Source organism: Lissotriton vulgaris, chromosome 7 (genome assembly GCF_964263255.1).
Source record: "Lissotriton vulgaris chromosome 7, aLisVul1.2, whole genome shotgun sequence".
In the NCBI taxonomy this organism is placed as follows: domain Eukaryota; kingdom Metazoa; phylum Chordata; class Amphibia; order Caudata; family Salamandridae; genus Lissotriton; species Lissotriton vulgaris.
Window position 1 is genome coordinate 1,739,651,283 of NC_141695.1, and position 19,742 is coordinate 1,739,671,024.

Here is a 19,742-nt window from a genome sequence, read left to right on the forward strand (position 1 = left end):
GCCTGTGTAGCATCCGCCTGCCAGGGCTGGAGAACTCTGCCGTAGCTGCAGACGGCTCCAATTATAAGGCGATTGTGTTTGCATGTATGGTAGCCAGCATTTCTGTGGTTCTCTGTGCCGTGTTTCATATATAGCATCTAGTCCAGCACATTGTGGGGGTATTGGAGTCCTCTTTGTTTGAAAAATGATCTCAAAATTCATGTGACTCATTGAGTCTGTCTCTCTGGTGGTAAATGTGGATGTCATCTATGTAATATAAAACTTCAGGCTACATTTCTTTTTATTTGTTGCTGGATGCTAGTTTCTGATTTGGGTAGCACTCTTCCCTTGGCTTTTGTACAATCTCTGTGGTCCGCTCGGAATTCTAAAATGTCTTGAAGATGGAGGGAACTAAGAACTACCTGGATAGGAATGGAGGACATTGCTCTCTAATCCAACGGAAGGTTCTTTTTGTGCGGACTTCCAACCAGCTCGCCAAACCTTACATCCGTGGTAGGCAGACTCAAGGTCTCATTCACTGGCAAACTTCCTATTGATGTTCGTGGAGTCTCGCCTTCCATCAAGCCAGGGCTGTGCCCTCTCGAGGGAAGAAGTTATCCAGGCCAACGCCAGAGTCATATCTGTCTATCCTCATTAGAATGCTCTCTAAATCTAGTGTTTTTTTTCAGAAAGTCCAAATAAATTTGGAGACCCTTTGGATGAACCTCTTTGCTTCTAAATATAACACTGTATGATCTGTGTGTTGTGTGCTTGATAGAATATCCCTAGGGCTCAGAGAGTATGTGCGCATATTTTATTTGTATTCTGCAAACCTAGCAAGAAAGCAGCTGAGCACTGCACATGGTTAAATGCAAGCTTAACGTCTGTGTGCAATAGGAGATGAAGCAGAGTTGTGGAAAGTTAATGCATTGTTATGTAGTGTTCTTTAAAGGGGTGAGTCTTCAACTCTTTCCTAAATTGTAGCAGCTGTGGGACAGTCTTGATGGATATGGATATGGGGGATGTTGTTCCAGATCCAGGGTGTATGAATGGCAAAGGCCCTGTTGTCATGTTTTTTTTCTTTTTTACACTTCTTTGTCTGCAATCTGATAGTGTCCTGGCTGCGGGTGTGCCGAGAACCACCAGAGCTGGTGAGCGCAGTAGAAGCGGGTGCTTTATGTGGTGGCTTTGTAAATGAGGCAGCTGGATTTGAGGATGATGCGGGATGGTGGGGGGAGCCAATAGAGTTCCATCGGGATGGGGGTGTTGTGATCATAATTTGTGGCCCTGATTGAGACGTGCTGCAGCATGTTGAATGAGCCAGAGGGGTGCCAATGTGAAGTCTGTCAGGCAATTCACTTTCTAGAAGAAAATGTTTATCTTTCTTCAGAGGAGGGGGCTGGTAACAGGCAGTCTTTGTGTTTTTGGCAATGTGTTCCTTGAGGGAGAGGTTGGTGTCCTGAGTGAATCGAAGGGATTTGGCATTCGATGAGAGCCGTCCAGGCTCATGTCACTGAGGGAGGTTTGTGCTTTATCATGATTGTTGTTCTTCAAAAATAAAATTAATTCTGTCGTGGTTGGGTTAAGCTGCAGGTGGGTGCTGGACGTCTAGGTGTGCATGATGTGAAAGCAGGGTTGGAGGCGATGGATGGCTGAAGCAGAGGAGACTTTCATTTAAAGTTGTATATCCTTGGCATGTTGATGAATCTTGATATTGTAATCAGTACTTTAAGTAGTGCACCAAGTGGGCCCATGTAAACATTGAAGATGTCTGGAGACCACATCTAACCATGGGAGGACTTCATATGTGAAAGACATCTTTGTGACCAGGCAGTTCCCAGAGTAGATACTCTCTTCTTTCAGTTGCATCAGTGGTTGTGGTTTGCCTTTTCCCCATTCCCCCTTCTACCCACGCTTGTACACAAGATCAGGAGGGAGGGGTCTTCATTCTTTCTGATGTCTTCCTTCTGGTCCTTCAAGACATGGTTCCCACTTCTTTAATGATGATAGTCAGGGAAAAGTGGCCTCCTTTATTGTCCCATTTACCACTGCAGTGGTCAGCTTATATATCAGCTAGCTGTCCCATTTACAGTTGTTATCTTGGGGCTGATGGCAAGGCATTTTGTAGTTGTCATTTCTAATGCACCCTGGAGTTGGGTAGGCATATTCTGAGTTTGCATTTGCAGCATTGGAAGTCCTTCTACTCCTACAGGTAGGCTCTCAATATTTAGCCTCCTAGTTGTAATTCTTTTAAATTGTGTATTTTTTGCATTGTGGTTTTGGATTGGGGCTGGCGGGTACTTTTCATGCTTAACTGGCAGCCGTCTGTTTATATACAATATTTAGAAACGCGTTCCTTAATTGAGTGCTATGCATCTCCTGTTTTGAGAGGGTTTGAGCTGGGTTGTGTTAGAGTTCTAACCCTGGTCCTTATGGACCATAAGGAATACTACTTTTGAACCTTTAGTTGAGGGGCCCTATAAATGTTTTGACCTTCAAGAGGCTTTTTCGGTTGGCATTCTGTTATGGGAGATTGTGGCCCTTTGGTGTGGGTAACACTATGTAAGATTCTTCACCGATGGACTGGTGTTGAAGTCTGCTCTTCTTATTACTGCAATTTTGTTCCATTTTCACCGATTTCAGGACATTGTTTTATCAGTTTGGCTTCCGAGGTTGCTGATCAAGCCGATCAGATTTATTTGGCCCCGAACAACGCATTTCATAGGCATTATGCTCTGTTGGTGTCTCTTCCACTCTACTGTTTGTGTGTCTGTATTCAAAGTTGTTATCTGAACTGTATTACATTTTGTGTGACGTGCACTGTCGGTGTCTGACTTTTGTGACCCTTTTCCGGACGTCCACTTTCTTAAATAATACATCTTCATTTGTAAGGACTCTGGGTGCATGAGGAGTATTGCCCGAATTACTCATTGGTAATCTTCATTTCACAATAATTTACCTTTCTTTGTTGCAGTCCCAGGCAGGAAGGGTGTCCAGTAGTCTGATGATTCTTTTGACTTCCTGTTTTTTAGGAAGTACATTGAATGGAGGTCCCTTGTAAGAGGTAGCTGCACCTGGGTGAAGTTTATTAAAATGTTTTATTCTAGCTATTTGTGCATGTAGAGTAACTTCTACTTGGAACAGGACTGCCCCCTGCATAGTTTCAAGATGTGCACCTCTGCCCTGAGTAATTGAACTGTAGTTCTAACTGGTATCCTGATATTTGTTGTGCTCCTTGCATGCAGGACAGTTGTGTGTGCACAGTGAGGCATAGACTGTATGAGAGCTTCCGAGACCCAGAATGTGGCTCTCTGGTCTTGAGCAGCACACAACAATGAGGTGAGGGTGTAGCAGGAAATATGTTAGAAACCTTTTCTATGTGATACTTTTAGGTTGAACCTCAAATGGGGACACTTGAGTAAGGCTTTTTTCACTTGAGCTATGCGATCTAGGGCAGTGATTATTGAACAGTAAAGGATGTATATGTTCATTGGCTACTTCAAGAGTTGGTCCATCGAGCAACTGTATTGTAAAAGCAATGAAAAACGTTTTCACCTGTGCTTGTCTTCAAGGTTCCAGAGGGCACTTCATGTGAGCACTGTCTACTGAAGAGCGTTCTATCAAGGTGGCTAGTTTTATTCATTAGGTCAGGTAAAAAGGATAGGAGGCGACAATTAACGGTGCATGCACCAAACGTAGGGTCCAGAATGTTGGGGGAGGTTAGGCCTCTTACCTAAGAGTTACAAAGTGATGCCCATGAGCCAAATCCACCCTCAGGATCGAGCTGTCCTGTTCTGTCACACCAGGCCAAATATTTATACTAGCATGCATCGCTCCTCCGGCTCTGTCTTGCCACGGCCTCTATGTACTGCAGATCCACCCTGTGGAAAACTACCTTTACAACATGGTCAAAACACTGCAATACATTTACATTGCTGTTTTTACAACGCAAGTCATTATAACGACTTGCACTGGAAGGCACTCTAGACTAAGGAATAGTGTGATTTACTATTTCAACACCTTCCCTACTGTATGCAGACTGGAGTTGAAATAGTAAATCACACTATTCCTAAGTCCAGCGCAAGTTGTTTTAATGATTTGCGTTGTAAAAACAGCTATGTAATGTACCGCGCTCTAAATGATCGCGTTGTCTCGTCATACATCCCCACCCAGTACTATGCTGCCCGATCACAATGCTTTCCTCTGCCTATGATACTGGTTTAGGTGCCACACCACTAACGAGAGAGTGCAACCCCACGTGAAGAAGTAGAGGAGGCACCAATCCTATGTGGAAGTAGGCCAAATGAGCAGGTCTTCATGCCCTGAATGAGGATCTTTGTGAAACTTAAGAATGCAAAAATAGGGCAGTGCCTTTTACGAGGAAGCGTATTAAGAGAAATCATTTTGACACTATGAGCATATTGCATTGTATTGGCAATTATGAGGAAACAGATATAAACGACGTTAAAATGAATACATTCTCTGACCTTAATCCTAACTTAAACCCTCAACTCTTCTAATTGTATGCCTAACCACAACCCTAACCCTCACACCCACTAAGCCCTAACTCCAAAACAAACCTTAAGCCTAATCCTTACCAGAACTCTTCAACGCCCTAAACCTCAACGTAAACATGGCTCTAATCTGGCCTTCACCTGACCTCAATTCTAAACCTCACATAACCTTAACCAAACCCTTGAGACAGCAGGAGCCCCAGATCCTATCTTCAAGCCTGCAATGCTGAAATCACTGATAATGAAAAATGCATGAGTCCGAACTTTGTCATTATTCCTCAAAATTAAGATTAAATTCAGCAAAATAGTTTTTATTCATTTCTATTCATAGTAGGTTTCTACGAAATGAATCCTCATTTTCACATAATGCACAGTGATGGTAATTGATTGACTTCATGACAAAGGAAGTCCTGGGAAGCAATCTTGGAGAATAAGCTGCAAGTGTGTGTTGTGTTGAGACCCTGTTCCCACATCCATGTGGTTCCTTTACTTACAGAAACCAGAGTCTCTTGCCGCTTAGTCTAGGAACATTTACTGCACTGATCAAAGTGCCTTCTGGGGTCCATAGTAGGACTATGTGGGAGAAAGAAAGGAAGGGGACTCTGTTCATCCTCTTGGGGTTGTTTTGTGTTTGATCCTGAATGCCGTACTTCGAACAAGACAAATCTAGAATCACTCCTGTGGAGAGTTACACGGATGGTGCAATATCTGCCCCAGTAACCACAAGAACAAGCATTTGCAATGCAATAGGTCTTGCATTTACGCTAGCCTAAGCTATTGGCATTGTAAATGACAATACGTTTTTATTTATGCTTTATAAACCAAAACCTAAATAAAAGGTATTGTCATTTACAATGTCAAGAGCTCTAGCTCGCGTAAATGCGAGACCTTGTAGCATTGCAAATGCTTGTTATACCTAGTAACACTGTCTGGGAAAAGATATCACCTTAATGGTACCAATTTAACACCCAAATGCAGCAATAAGCAACGGAAAGATTACCAGGTAACATTTGTGAAGGGCCTTCTGGTGCGCAGGAATATGTTGCCATGTTTTTTAGTAACTTTTGATCCGTTTAAGGTAGAAACAGTCTTTGTGTTAACACCTGCGTATTATGCAGCAGGTAATGAAGTATGCCGCAAATGTGGCAAACCCATAATTATGCATAAAAATCCACGGTCGCAGAATCGCATATTTCGATACTGCCCACTGTAAATTCGGCATCCTGCCATTAGCTCCAAAAATAATAGAGCACTGGAAACCGAGCCCTGAGACACGCACCTCGATTGAACCAGTGTGTGTCTGCATTGAAAGCACCGGCTCGTTTGTTTCTCTCATCCCACTTAAGATCATGCCAGACACAGGAGAAATGTTGTCATACATAAACCTATGTGCGTATACATCAAAAACTCCCCTTCAATTGAGCGAAGTTGTGCCGGCGATTGTTCCGTAAGTGCACTGCATTAGGTAGAAAAAAAATACAGCTGTGGAGGAATCATGCACTTGTCCTGACCCCCTGATAATAAACACTACCAACTAATGGAAGTTTGCTAGTAAAAGAGAAATTGATTTCCCTCTTGTGATAACAAAAACACTAAGTGAAAATGCAAGTCTTTTTCATCAGCGAGACCAACATAAAGTAATGACCGTATTCCAGGCCAATCAGAAACATAAATTAGGAGTATTTCTTTTAAAGGTCCTTGGCAAACCAGAAGCCCCGTTGTGTGGAGGGCAACACGGGCAATCACAATTCACCTCAAGAACTAGTTTACGTGTTTTTGTGACAGCCATCAACAACGGGTGGATTGGGGGCGGGGAGGAGACAGGAAGTTGCGTTAGTTCTGGCACTAGACACTAAGAACAGTTAAACAAGCATGCCCAACGCATCTGTACTTTGTGTGACAGGTTGTGGCCTCTCACTTGGAAGAGTTGCCTGCTTCAGGTCTGTCCCGAGGGCCCCTTATTCTGTTGTTAGTGTTTACTAAGACTCGCTTGAACTTGGACAGCAGTCCACAGGAGAAGTGACACAGCACCACACTTAGGGAGAAACCAGCGAGAGTCTCCTTGACAAGTGCACACCCTGTTTCGCTTTAGATGTCGGAGAAGTGGTAGCCGAAAGAAGAAACGTGGGCAACTTCACAAATAGAATGACGGGCGGGAGGTCGAGATGGGGGGAGGGAGGCATCGCACAGGGAGAATAAATTGTGACAAGAACAGGAAACACAGTGGTGGGTGGGAGGGAGCACCGCGATTAGAGTCAACGGAAATAAAAAAACTGACCTTGGTCGTTGGTGTGCCCTTGTTTTGGTTGTTGCCCTGCCGCTTGGCCCACTCATGCATGTGGCCCTTCTCCTGGGCACCATTGAAGAGCATGCAGAGCTCAATGTTACCCGGGAAGTAGGAGCGGGCTTGCACTGCCAGGTAGCCCAACATGTGGTTCAACTGGCCACCTGCTCACCCAGTCGGTGTGGAAGCTGCAGTTGAGCCGGTGCAGGAAGTTGTCGGCATCGCTGCTTTCTCTCAAGGAAGCACGCGAAAGTGAATGTGCAGTGGGAGAGCGCGAGACGCAGTGAGCATGCACACCTGCTGTCCGGCCGCAAGCTGACATCGGCAGAGTTGTTGGCATCGCTGCTTCCTCTGCAGGCAACGTGCGAAAGTGCGGTGGGAGCGCGCAAGTCGCCGTGAGGGTGCACATCTGCTCTCCGGCCGCAAGCTGACCTTGGCAGAGAAGAGACGGCGTGAACGTGCACATCGGCTGTCTGGGCAAGTGCACATCTCATGTCCCCCTTCGCCCACCAAACCAGCAACAATAGATCTTGCCAAGGCGAGCAGCGCATGGGCTGCGTCTCTAGGCGAGACCTAAAAAATGATTGGTGACCGCTGAGACCAGCAGTGTCTCTTACCTGTGCTGCAGTTGAAGAGGCCACAGAAATTGATTTATTTTTTTACTTAACCCACCACCACTGCTAATGTAGGTTGATCTGTCAACCTGCAGCACTTTCTATCTGTTCTCTCCTCTTTTAGACTTCACAGGAGAGAGATTGATTGGCTTATTGCAGTGAAGCAATTTATAGGGTAAATCTTAGCATTCTGACAAAATAAAATGGCATACTGAGCTAATTCCAGAAGCTGCGAGAGACTGAAAATGCATATATTTTAGACCCAATCTAAATTTTGGGGAAATGGGAGGTGTGTTAATTTTGGGCGAGGCTATGCTAAATTTAGTGTTTACAAATTAAATTGAGATCATTAAATTATATTTGTGGATACTTACATGATGATGAATACAAGAGGTTTTGAAGCTACTTAAAGCAACAGAGAACTACTTCTTGAGGTTCTTATTTTTCCAATATTTTTGTATCTGATTTGTGACTGTATGAAATGACAGAAGCTGCATTTTTCAAACTAAAATACTGCTAATGTTTTGAAGTAGGTAAATCAACAGTATTTATGGTATTGCTTTTTTAGGCTTAGAGACTTTGGATAGCCATGAGTTGGCTTAATTCTTCTGCTCCAGTAAAACAGACAATATTTTTAAAGTCCCTTTGTTTTTACTTAAAATTTATTTATTTATGGACAGACCCAAACATATGACCAGCAGAGCACTTTACAATAGCAACAATGCAGAGGTGAATAATTTCAGTAAGGCAAGATAGCTTCTGCAGTTATTTTTGGAGCAAGCCCTACAAGGGTCATATCAGTAAATCACCAACCAGTTATAAACCAAATACATTTAGGCTTAATAAAATGTTCATGCTAACTGGTTTGTAAAGCGTGGACTTCAAAATGCAACTGGTTTTGTTCACTAACGAGACCGGGCACATTGCTCATTTTCTTTGTTATTCATGATTGAATGAGATACCAGATGCTAGAGTGACCATAGCTTCCCATGGGGAAAGAAATGGTCCTGATTATCGACAGGTGAGGCCTGGCTAGGTACATGAAATCTCTTAATGAAATGGTGTTGCACACATTACCATACTGTGGGAGGAACTTATGTTAGAAACGGGTGCCTTTGTCTTGGAAAAGGAATAAAAAGAGTGTTATGTTCAAGGCTCTGAAAAGAGTAGGGGCACTATGGATGTCTTTGGGTAGGGTGTTCAATAAGAATGGTGGGCCTGCAAAAAGCCTGTGTTACCTTTGTTTTTGTAAGCAGACTTTAGGATGATAAAATTAGTTTTGGATTAACAGAACGTTGAAAGGGAAGGCAGAATTTTAACTTGTGCTGTAGTTATTTAGGGGCAGAGTTGTACAGCAGGTAAAGCAGAATCTTTAAATGGAAATGTGACAACTCTTCTCAAATGCCTAACTACATTTGAGGCTTTTGTTCTCATTTTATTTGATAGGTAAAAACCAAGGATCGAGTACAAAGCAGTCCAGTAGTCAAGCTATTAATTCACTAGTGTATAAACTATCACGGAGTGGTTTAATAGAGAAGTGAATGGAAGGTTTTTCCCCCCAGTTGCCCATGGGGAACAGTTGGATAGGTAAGGTGAATTTACTATTGGTGATAGGCTTTAAAAATATGTTAAAATAAAGTAACATTTCTAAATAAAGGCCATGTCATGCAGAAACTGGGTTTCACTGTTGTGTTTTAATTGTCTTGTTAAGAAATGTATGTGATGTGTTGGTACCACACCAAATGTTTGCAAAGGTATTTTCAAAAATGTCAATAAAGATAGTCTTAAAAGACAGAAAACCAAGCGCTTTTTAATTGGTGCATCAAAAATGCTACTCCAACCCAACTGTCCACAGAAATATTTTAGACACAATGTTTTGATGGTCAGAACCATGTGCTTTTAGTGGGCCAGGTTCTGCCAGTCCTCAGCAACGACCGTAAAAATAAAATTGGATCTTGAAAGGAGGTTCCCGCAGGCCACTTATGTCTTCCACCATAGCAAAAAAATTAAATAAGGAAGGCTGGAGAGTAAAAGTTAGGATGTTACGTACCTTAATGTGTGTATGAAGAATGCATGGAGTACTTTCAGTAACTGCTGATCAATCAACACCCTTTCTAAATATTATTTGGGGTAGTTACGTTTTCTTACATTACTGCATAGTGATTGGTCAGTATACTACAAAAGAAGAAAGCAGAGGGCAGAGATCTCAACAGACATCCTTTGCATCACCCAGTCCCTCTGTCTAAAAATCTTAATCTTGGTGGAACCAGGTAAGTGTTGCACTCCATCAACTTCAGGGCAGGAAGAAAAATAACGTCTTCTGGATGCACAGTATAAGTAGTGTAATGTATATTCTTAAGCAGATATTTCTATTAATATGTTATGTTATACATTTATTTTTATAGCGCACGGCTACTCCAAAGGAGTGTCCCGGCGCTTTATTGAGGCAGCTCAGAATAAAAAACATAACACCATACAGCGAACAACTGAAAAAAGAACAACAGAAGTACTAAAGGTACTGACCTTGAGCAACAGAAACCATAATTTCTGGTGCTTACTGAGATGTATTAAAACCCACCTTAACGGCACTCATTTTGTCACTCTTGTAGAAAAAAAAGTATATGTTTGATCCAGAGTCTTAAACTTGTGCCGTTCACGTTACATGCTAGTCTTGGCATCCTGTGCATAACTAGCAGCTGTTTTGCCAGCATTACACCTAAATCTCCCCAGTAAGCCACTGAATAACGATACACTTGGGCAGCACGAGACTGAAGTTGGGCTGCAAAAACTGACAGTAAATTAATTAACAGCCTGGATTAACATTCCTTCTGTGGAAGAAGGCAATATGAAGTTCAAAGATTTCAAAATTATTGAGGCTAAACAAAGCTTTTCAGTCTTCGTAGGTTGATAAAATGAACACCACTGTGGTGAGTAATAAGACCTATTATGTACAGTGCTAATTCTCAGCAAAATTGAAGCACCAAGTGCTATATTAAAAGCATTATATACATGTGTGTCATGGTTAGCCACTATGCATTGTGTGTGGAAATAAGAATATCATGTATTCAGATGTAGGTGACATTTAGGTCTTGCGTTTAAATGTAGTTAGTATCTGAATGGCAAACGTTTATGATTAAATGCCAGTCAGTACTTAGGTTTCACATGTACTGTATCCATGCATGCTGATATTTTGCCATAGGAATAGGGACGATTGTGGGTAAATATATTTGGGGGAATGTTTTCACTATTTGCATGCATTGAAACAGAAACGGAAAAAAAGGCAGAGGAAAGGTCAAAATATAGCCATTTTCAGCATTACAAAATGCGAGTCTCAGCCTAACTTATGTGCGCAGCATGCATGTCTGTCGAATGTTTGATTGCTAACATCTTGAGGGCGATACTTAGCCGCTAGATGATTCAGGGTTTTCTCGTTTCTAAAGGCTCTATGTCATATATATACATTTGTGAACTAATGGCTCTATCTCATCTATATTAAATGGCTTGCCGCTAGTTTAGTTAACGATGTCACATACCGTAAAACTTCGGCAACATCCCACACTTTCTTACAAGCACTGGTCAGTACAAAAGTAGTCATCTGACCGGTATTTTACCACCCTGGCTTGTAATTTTTTTAATTTTTTGTCATGCTAGTACGACAACTTGGCAACAACAAATTTGGAACCTTCTTTGAAATATAAATCTAAGAGACCAAACACACGAAGAAAACACTATTTGACATTTTTTTCGGATTATTGAAGCAAACGGCGACGGGGGATGGTTTGTCAAGGTAAAAATAATAGGGACTAATTAATACGCAAATGATGTTTTCGCTTACCAGCTCTTTACCATTCTGGAATGGCAATATGTAAACACGGGACTCTGACAGGAGTCAACTGTAAACAAGAGTGAAGTGACGCTTCCCGCCTGACGCGGCGTTGTTCGCGCGGGAACGTCTCTCCGATCCCTAATGGCGCTGAGGCGCGTAGAGATCGGGTGCGTGACGGCACGTGCGCACCCGCTGGCGTCTCTCCCATCCCTAACGGCGCCGAGGCGCGTAGAGATAGGGTGCGTGACGCCGCTTGCGCACGCGCACGCCCGGTACTGTCTCTCACATCTTTAAATAAAGAGTGAGGGTAAAATCACATGTGGCCACACGCCCAGGCTGTTGGGGAGGCGCATAGCTGCCAAGGTTTCAGATTGCTATGTGTGACATCTTCATAATTTCAGTCTAATTATGAGTGACATTTCAACGACTATGAGTGACACTTTCTAGCTAGCAAAATCAAGCAATGAGGATGAGCGAGACATATAAATAGCAGAAATCCAACCCCTCCCCCTCCTTTAGAATTCCTATGGGATTATTTTAAAACAGTGAAAAGTGTGGTGTCATTACACATTCAATTAGGTATCTTATTAATGTTTAATACAGGCTGAGCAATTTATTTGAATTGCTCTGCTAAGAGTATGTTTTTTTTTGTATGATCAGAGCTGGAGTTAGAGATTTAAAAATACTTCAGTTGCTAAAGCTTGCTTTTATTTCCTCTGCAACTGTTATCAGAGGGTTAGGCTTTCAAAGATCCTCTCAATCACTAACGCCGTTCAGCAATAGGTGGTATCATCCATTTGTACCTATTACTGTTAACGCTGCAAATTAACATCATGTCAGAAGTCATAAATTATCAGTCCAGAGCGTTTAACAAGTGGTATCTCCTTTCAGCATAGCACTAGAGGCAATCAGATCTTTTGAGATCCTGCCTCAGCAGAGAGGACTGTAAGAGCTGGTCTGCTCTCCCAATGGTCGCCATGAGGACAGGCAGCAAACTGCCCACACACGGGAAGCAGCATTTCACTGCTGTCTGGCCGAGGGGGTGAAGTATTATGGTGAAAACTAAGGTGTACTCGCGGAGGAGTCACTGCCAGTCAACACTGTGTACACAGTACTCGCGGAGGCGGGATCACTGTCTGCACTTACAATCTACACTCATACACCTGAAACGCACTGACTTTACATTCTCAAATGTATATGTACACACAGATAATCTGTGCATTGACCACTTCACACCTGAGATTATAAGGCAAACGTGCACTCACCCTCTTCCCATCGCCGCACATGTGAGATTACAAAGAAACATGCAGTGAACCCACTCTGTGGCTTGTGAATGTGCACCCGCAAGTCTGGCAAAATGTGTACCATAAAACACACACAGGATTATCTCTAAATGTGAGCCAGCACTTTCACAAGTCGTCACCACAGCAGACACTAGCACGCACCCCCTGGGCATTTCATTTGGGCAAGGTAGCATCAGGCTGAGGTGCAGCCTCGAAGAAGGGCAGAACTTCAGCCAGAAGTAACTGACCAGCACAGCAGGCAGCTGATAGGGCGCTGCTGCTAAAAAGCAAATTTATAGAGGATTCAGCCCACTCTCAGGCGTTTTTTTAGGTCAAGTTCCACAAGTAATACAAATATATCTTTGTATGAGAAATACCTCACAGGTATCCGAACTCCCCAAATACAGTTTGCCGAATATGCAGCTCACGTTTCGACTTTACAGCAGAGATGAACCCTTTGTTCTACTAAATCATGGCGAGTCAATTGTAGGTTGACAAAAACTCCATCAGTAACAGGATTTATAATCAGCGCAGGAGGGTTTAATTTTTGACACTTACCAAGGCTGGGTGGTGCAGCTGGTTAAATAAAGCCAAACTGATGCCAATGCCTGGGTCGCTGAAGTGTCTGTCACCTCCTTGGCTGCCGACAGGTGCAGGAAATGTTCATAAAGGGGTGCGTGAAAGCTAGAAGCTTATGCAGTGCAGTGTGTAGTACGTGCCTGTGCCTTTTAACACCTTGGCTGCTGTGACTTTTCCCCTCCTGTGCTGACCTTCTTTGAATACTATTGTTCATGACGAGCTCAGCTCGTCATAAGCACAGCTCCACTGTGCCTCATGACGAGCTGAGCTCGTCATGAGCATGGAAGGGGTTAAAGGCACGCAGCACAGAGCACATGCTCTCCCAATTTGGGGATTAACCCCGGGGACGGCCATATTGTCTTGTCTTATAATTAAACTCTCCGACGGCAGGAGCAACTCCTGGGGGCCCGGCAGGCAGGAAAGTGAAATGAATCATCCTGCGTGGCCTGCGCTGACCCGGACCTGACCTCAGCCACAACCTGGTAGTGCTGTAGTGACAGAGCAACTACTAGTTACTTACGTGAAGTCACTGCCAGCGCCTCTACCCATGCAGTGGCGGAAACTAAGGAAAAACTCACAACAGTAAGGAAAAACTTACTTGAACAACGTTGGTGATGGTCGGTGTTCTTCAGTCAAGCCTCCTTCACTGTGCGTCCTCTCACACTAACAGACACCGGTCTTGCCCATCGGCCGCGGCAGTAAGCCACACGGTCGGGGTCATGACCCTGTGGTGAGTCAGAGTGATTGGGTCACGGGCAGCAGGCGCAATGGCACAGTCAGCACATCATCGGCTGCACTGCAGTCAGACTCTGACTCCTCGCAGCGCCCGCGATCATGCCAGTCTTGATTATGCAGTGCCGCGGGCCATAATTAATCTTCATCATGAGCAGCACTGCTGCAAACTTGACTCTACTCTGACGATCTCCCCCGCCGTGGTGGCGCTTCTCTGGCGACCTCACTCACTTCCTGCAGTCGACGTCAGAGCAGGTCCTCACGTGAGGTCACAACCCGGATTTAATGAACATGCCCTGGCACCCTAGTGTAATCGGGAGAGTGTGGGCTGTGTCACTCAGTAACTGACAGCCTGCCACGTCGCGCGGCGCAGGGAGGCCGCAAATTGTTACATTGTAGCACGGCACTGCAGCAGACCTACAATGCAGAGCTAATCCTTAACTGTTATGAGCCAGCGCTGCCTGCTGGCGGCAAATCTGCTGAGAGCAGCACAGCAGAACCTACCGCTAGCACCCAATTCAGTAGCATTAAAATGCGTGGCAAAGCATTTCAGTGCGGTGATGCGGATCACCACACTGAAATGAGTGAGTGTCACACGTGATGCGTGATACTTGACAGGACTGGAGGTGCTGGCTAGCGGGCGAGCGCCTAGGCACGCGGCGTGGCATTCAGTGTTGTCAGATTGGGCGACATTTTTAGGTCTCGCTGAACTAACGCGCATGCGTTGCTCTACGAGAGAGTATACTAAGGGGCTTTCAAAAATGCTCCCAAAGTCTGAAGGCGGATCTGGGCACCGTGCATGTGCGCTGGGCGCGAGCATCATTTGTCCGCATGCTACCTTTGGGAACCCCTTTGCAGCCGCTTTGATGTTTCAGTGAGCCGCGCGTCCACTGTGAACATCAAAGCGGACAAGTGATCGCATCTCCTCCTCAGGCACGACATGCTTTGGCGCCTTCTTTACCATTCCCTCCCTCCCGGTGTCGTGCCTTCTCTCCCTCCGCCCTCCCTCCTGTTGTCCGTGCCTCCTCGCCCTCACATGTCCATCCCCCCCATTGCAAATACTTGTTAAAGAGTGTTTCTGCTTTTGAGCATCTTTTTGCTTCTCTCACTTTCATTTTGTTGTTATTTGTTTAACCCCTTCCCTGCTGGGCCGTTTCCGCCGCTGTGCGGTAAACAAAAGAACAGGGCGGGGCCGTGACGAACCCCAGCCGTCATCAGCACACGAGCGCCGCAGAGCGTGACGGCTGGGGTTCGTCACCAGCATGGAAGGGGTTAAAAGGTATTGTGATCTGCAAAATCACTGCGTCCCTTCTCACTCCAGATTGTGTTTTGGCTTTATGTAGCGTGTGCCCAATCAATTTCCTGCTTCTGAGCGGTAACTTGGACTTAATGTCTGCGCCCAAATTTCACCGCTTGCTGCAACATTGGTGCAATAAAATTCAAGTGGCAGTCAGGCCCCCAGTCTGCTCCTCACCTGGCAAGTCTCCGATCAGGCAGTGTCCTCCGGCTCCGGATACTCAGTGCTCCCACTCCGGGTTCGGAAAAACAGCTGTGCCTCACTTTTGCTTGTCTGCGTGGCCTCTTAGTGCTTTCAGTTGCGATTTCTCGTTCGAATCAGGCAACCCAGAACAAATACTTTGTAGAATTTTCTCCAAGCCTGGATAGCAATGTTTGCTGTGTGCCCTCCTCAATGTTACCGCTTCAATTCTCCACCGGGTACCACAGTGCTTAATGTTGGGTACCGCCATTTCAAATGAAATAATTTTACTAAACAGTCCTTAAACGGCGCGCTCTTTTCACAGTAGATGCCAGATGTGGAGGTTGGACAATACCTCACAAACCATGTTCAATCAAAAGAAGCACCGCACTCCAGAAGCTATTGTGTAACTGCTTTACTTTACTTAGTTACAGAAATTTCTTTTCCCCCTATTTGCTTCCATTTTCTTTCAAAGGCAATGGTTCTGTTCACTTTTAGCAGCACACACAACCACAAACACAACCACACGCACAACCACAACTACACACACAACCACACACACAACCAAAACCACACACAACCACACACACAACCACACACACAACCACATCCACACATCCACAAACAAATGAATGAAATTGGGTTTTATAGAGCGCTCTTCTACCCTGAGGCCTCGTAGCGCTTAGGACGGATGGGCTAAGATGACAGTCAGGCTGTGCAAGTTAGTGAAAAAGAAATGTTTTCAAAAGTTTGCAAAACTTTTATAGATCAGGTCCGCTGCGCATGGTGGGGGGGCAGGGAGTTCCAAAAGGAGGCAGCATTCCAGGAGAAGGAGCGACCTACCCATCTAGCTTGTTGCACTTTCCGTGAGACTGCGAGAAAAGATGTGCTAGAACGCAGATTCCTGGAAGGGTGGTAGGGGTTCACTAAAGAACAGATCATAGCAGGGCCAGCGTCCCACATAGCTTTGTGGGCTATACACATCGCTTTGAATCGAATCCTGGCCTGGATAGGCAGCCAGTGGAGGTTTTTCAAAGCAGCTGATCCTGAGTGTCTCCGAGGCAGCTTCAAAAGTAAGCGTCCAGCGCAATTCTGGGTCACCTGAAGTTTTTTGATGGTGGACATCGGGGCACCCAGATACAGGGCGTTCCCGTAGTCTAGACGGGACAGGATCAGAGTCTGCACCATAATCCTACGGGCCTGGAAAGGGAGGAGGGGCAGAATTTTTCTCAATAACGTCTGTCAGTGCATGCTTTCACCAGGCACACACACCACCAGCAATCAGTGCAGGCTTTCACCAGGCACACACACATACCACCAGCCATCAGTGAACGCTTTCACCAGACACACACACACCACCAGCCGCCAGTGCACGCTTTCACCAGGCACACACCACCAGCCGTCAGTGCACGCTTTCACCAGGCACACACACCACCAGCCATCAGTGCAAACTTCCACCAGGCACACACACCACCAGCCATCGGTGCACAATTTCTACAGGCACACACACCACCAACATTCGGTGCATAAAGCAATTGTTAACGCATCCACAATTAACTATTGTAGCAATCGCAGTATGGCGCACTTTACTTTTAAACATATTCATTTAAAGTGCAGCATGCCACCATTGCTACAAAAATAAATACACATTTTTTTGGCCTACAAATTATAGACTTTTATTGCAATTAGTGTTGCAATATTTAGCAATGCCAATAGCTCAAACTTAATTAGTGCGAGACCTATTGCATTGCAAATGCTTGTTTCCAATTGTGCAGGAAAAACCCATACCAGGCGGGGGGCTACTTTTTGGGCGGTATTTAGTGCAGTGTGCGCAATTTACTGGCTATGGGAACGCCAACCATGACGAGTCCATGGCGTGAAGGTCCATTGGCAAATGAGCGTGCTGCGCATGCTAACACATCAAGTGCTCATTGGAGGAGTACCGATGAGGGGCTGTCTGTGAGCACATGATGACCCCGCCCACATAGTCTAAGCAAAGTAGCTGCAGCCTGCAGCATCATACATGGATGCATCATGAGCGACACGTGATTGTGTAACATTGTAAGTGTAAATGCAAGCGCACTGTGCACCACAGATCACCACCTAGCTTGTTAGTATAATGTGTGCAGGCCAATGAGGGGTCACCAGGGCCTTCAATCTTGTAGAGCGTGAAAGCGCTCCCAATGACAGCCCATGGCATAATTTTTTGGCAAGCCCCCGTGCGGTTCCATATATGCTGGGGGTGGGAGGTGACGGGACACACTCCTTTCGGCGGGGCGGTGGTCGGATTAGTGCTGCATGTGTCTGAAGACAACTGTTTGTGGTCCTCATCTCGTCGATCTCATCATCTCTGCTGCCCTCGTCGACACTCCAGTCACTGCTGGCCCACTGGCTGCCCGGTGCGTCATGGTCACATAGGCCACCACCAAGGAGGACGTGTTGCAGCTCCCACTGGTCACCCACTGTCTGTGACTCAGTCAGCACGCAGTGACAGTCGCAGGGTGCTCTGCGCAGCCAGCCGGCACCTCTCAGTGCAGGCCGCCCAGCAGACTTGCTCCGGAGTACGGACGGTACCGCCTCGACCTCAGGTGTGCCTCTCTCTTCATTAAAGTAACGTTTAAGCTTAGCCACAGCCTCCTCCCTCAGCTGCCAGCCTGACCTGCCTGTCGGGAGTCGACTCGGGACCGACCATCAGTGTCAGTGAGTGACAGTACAGTCACTCACTCGTCGCCAGTCACTCCTAGTCATACTCAGGCCTACGCTGCGCTGGCCCGCGCCTACCCAGCTATTCTTTACTGGCTATACTTTATTTGAGACTCAAAAGTTTGGGCTATGGGATGTAATGTAAAACTCTGTGACTGCGCCCCTGATACAATTACGAGTACCGACGTCGGTCGGTGGGCGCCTTTTGTTAATGGGAAGCAACTGCCTCCCTCTCCCTGCACGTCTCCTCGTCTACCTACTACTTCACTCACAAGTTGCATCCCCCTGCAATTACCAGGGGGTGCGAAATGTGTGTGTTGCAGGACGGTACGCCATTAACAGAAATGTACTTTGCTAACCCCACAGGAGAAAAGGCTTTTGGTTTCCTGTGGCTTTGGGGCAACCGTGTTTATATCCCGTGCTGGCTTCCCTGGGGAGGCACTCATTTCACACATGCAACTTGTACAGTCGCTCGAACTGTGTCTCACAGTCCCTGTAAGAGCCCCGTCCCGGGTTTCTAAGGCACGTTTCTTATAGGTTTTAACGCCCACTTGTTTAAATTAAGGAATTACTTTGAATGAATCCAACAATTGAGGACGACGTTGCCGAACATGTGTGAGTATGAATGCTTACGGGATCCAAATTTTTTTTCCCATTATTTGTGTTTTTCGTTTCCTTTTGTGCGTTTTAAATTAAAATGTAAGGAAAGCACGCACAGAAAGTAGTGTGTGTCATGAAAACATAGCAGCCAAGGGAGCTCAACATTGTGGTGTCCACCTGAAGCAGACACCCAAGTAGGGCATGAGTGCCGCAAATCACTGACAGGCACACCCAGTTATACTGCTGTTAACTGATGTTTCCTCGAGCGGTCACCCTGGGTCATTATTTAACTCCTTGGTCCACGACAGCTCTCAGGTGGAAGTGTGCTACAATTATAGTAGTCACTCTAGGCCATTATTTATCTGCCACACAATTTTTCCTGCCATAAAGAAATTGGCAACAAGGAGAAGCATGGTACTACATCTGTTATGCTTAATTGGTTGCAAAGTCTGCGTTTTGTAATATTTTATGGGGCTAAGACATCTGCAGAGGTGCCCAGTGAACAATAATTGGTGAAAACTCTGGAGGTTAAAGTATTTGTCGGAGAGATCTCTGCTTTGTGTAGTCTTAGATCTGAATCAAAGTAGTGTAGAAGTTTAATGTGTCTCCTGCAAAGCACTACACATCATGTAATATGCAGATGACAGATTTTTTTTTATGTAGCTAGGTTAGTGGGCTTCTGCTTTGAACACAGATCCTTTTATTCCTTGCAGTTCATAATTGGTAATCCTTTTACTATTGCACAGTTAACCTTCACCGAGTCATGCAACACATCTTGTACGTCGATTTACACAATTGCATGATTTATTGTCAATGCGTGTGTTATGTAAAGCACCCTGATACCCTGCAGTGCTCTATATAAGAAATTAAACAATGTAATGAATAATAAAGACACTGAGTTCTACAGACTTTATTAAAATACAATTTAGAGGTAGAATTAAATTGCACATAACACTATTTCTGCCTTTCTTAATCTTTGTTTCCTGCTATTGTAATCTGAGCAGTGCCTGTTTCACATGACAAAGTCACAGTGAGGACTGGTCTTAAAAATTAGAACCATTAAGGCAGGTGCCCATTTAACTCCCTCCCACTATCTGTATATTAAATCAAATGTACATTTGCCCTTAAAATTTTTCTGATGACTATTTGTG